Below are 2,190 nucleotides of genomic sequence, written 5' to 3'. Positions count from 1 at the left end.
AAGATGCACTTAGACCTGAAGGGATGCAGTCAGGGCCAGCCGTTTTTGCAGAACATCATAAAGCAGGTTGGAAGTCCATTGATGGACCTGTTGGTATCCAGATCCAGTTGGAAAACCAAAAGATACTACATGAGGAAGACACACTTAAAAGTGGGAAATCTGGACACCTAATTTCAGAAGTGGCTTCAGGGCCTCCTTCTCCATGCAAGTGTGAAGATGCAAACACTTTGCAAACAAACAAGCTAGCGAGTTTGGTTACCTTCTCAATAGCTCTCGGGTCTCAGTCCTCAGGCCTGATTAAGCCGTAACTGGAATCTCCTCTCAAGATCCCAACACAAAAGAACATATTCCAACAGGAGCTTACCCTGCAACAAAATCCAGTGCTGCTAAAACTGAGTAGTAGGTGTACTCAGATATTAGAATAAGGTGATAAACACTCTCCTAGCATCTTGGAGCAGACAGACAGATGATGACTACAAATCACTTGGATGAGATTCAAATATTGGCACCCAAGAGACATCTTGGGGCAAAGTCAGCTTAAAGTAAAGGACACTCTAACATTTCTACAAGGAGGCATGGCTACGGCTCCTTGCTAACACTTCAGAAAGACAAGTCCACAGCTGTAAGTATATTGAGCTGTAACAAACCCCGGAGAATCTCTAATCACTCTCACAAAATAGGTTCCTCAGGACCACCACTATCATCAGTGCTCCATTAATATTCAGATTCTTGACATGATCTTCAACTGTGTACTACAAGCCCACATAAACCACCCTTCTAGTCTTTGCAATCAGCATGTGTTTTTACTGGAAGACCTTTTCTCACTGGAAGTTTCTTGCCTACATGCCATGTCCTCAGCCTTAGGGATTTCAGAGCATGGCCTGCGCTCTGTGGAACCTCCGTTATACATATTCTACCAGGGCATAGCAGTTCTTGAAAATGACCAGTCATCCTTTCTGAAGGTCATCATAATCTTTCTCAGAAGATTTGTCTGAATCCAAACATCTTAGGGGAGTAGAAGGGGCATACAAGGGATAAAAGATGTATATAGCAGAGACATTCAAAGCCTCAGGTACAGCTCCTAAACATATTGCTGCTCACTCTAAGAAACTGTGCGCCACCTATGGTGAGATCTGCCAGGTTGCTATGTGGTCCTCCCTCCACACTTTCTCAAAGCACTCTAGAGCAAGCATCTTGAATACTGTGTGCAGACGTGGTCACCCCATCTCAAAAAAGATATATTGGAATTGGAAAAGGTTCAGAAAGGAGCAACAAAATGATTAGGGGTATGAGGAGAGATGAATAAGACTGAGACTTTTCAGCTTGGAAAAGAGACTGCTAAGGGGAGATATGATTGAGGACTATAAAATCATGACTGGTGTCGAGAAAGTAGATAAGGAAGTGTTGTTTACTACTTCTCATAACATAAGAACTAGGGGTCACCAAATGAAATGAATAGGCAGCAGGTTTAAAACAAATAAAAGGAAGTATTTTTTCACACAACGCACAGTCAACCTGTGAACTCCTTGCCAGAGGATGTTGTGAAGGCCAAGACCATAACAGGGTTCAAAAAAGAACTAGATAAATTCATGGAGGATAGGTCCATCAATGGCTATTAGCCAGGATGGGCAGGAATGGTGTCCCTATCCTCTGTTTTCCAGAAGCTGGGAATGAACCATGGGATGGATCACTTGATAATTACCTGTTCTGTTCATTCCCTCTGGGGCACCTGGCATTGGCCACTGTCGGAAGACAGGATACTGGGCTAGATGGACCTTTGGTCTGACCCAGTAGGGCCATTCTTATGTTCTTATCCTCACCCCTGCAGGTACAGTACTTGGTAGGTGGGTTTACAAAGTGTGAGGCCCCAATAACCCCTTACTTTCCTTTCCAATTTCTACATAATTCAGTTGATTTCCCGTACCCCCCTCTCGCAAGGAATGATAATTGTTTTCTGCATTGAACTTCAGACTGATGTGGAGGGAAAGAGAGGGAAAATTCTTACGTATGAATTTTCCTTCTAAAATATTCCATGTCAGTGAGTCTGACCCTCCTTTGGAGGTTTGCATTATGTCCACAGGCATTTCTGGCTATCACTTGCCTGTTAAGTAATTTGAAAGGGAAAAGTGTGTTCATCTAGGAGGTCGAGAAATCCCTAAATTTCTTGTCAGATCTACTGCAGACAGTTTG

The 2,190-nt window shown here is 43.2% G+C and overlaps 1 protein-coding gene across 1 annotated transcript in view; it reads left to right on the top strand.

Annotated features, from left to right (window-relative positions):
- The window catches only part of LOC112122006 (zinc finger CCHC domain-containing protein 7-like), a 45,382-nt gene that overhangs the window by 6,261 nt on the left and 36,931 nt on the right, over positions 1 to 2,190 (top strand). The gene's annotated exons all lie outside the window — the stretch shown is intronic.

Source organism: Terrapene carolina, unplaced genomic scaffold (genome assembly GCF_002925995.2).
Source record: "Terrapene carolina triunguis isolate 2854851 unplaced genomic scaffold, T_m_triunguis-2.0 Scaffold35022, whole genome shotgun sequence".
Classification (NCBI taxonomy): Eukaryota; Metazoa; Chordata; order Testudines; family Emydidae; genus Terrapene; species Terrapene triunguis.
This window is presented reverse-complemented; position numbering and strand designations above follow the sequence as displayed.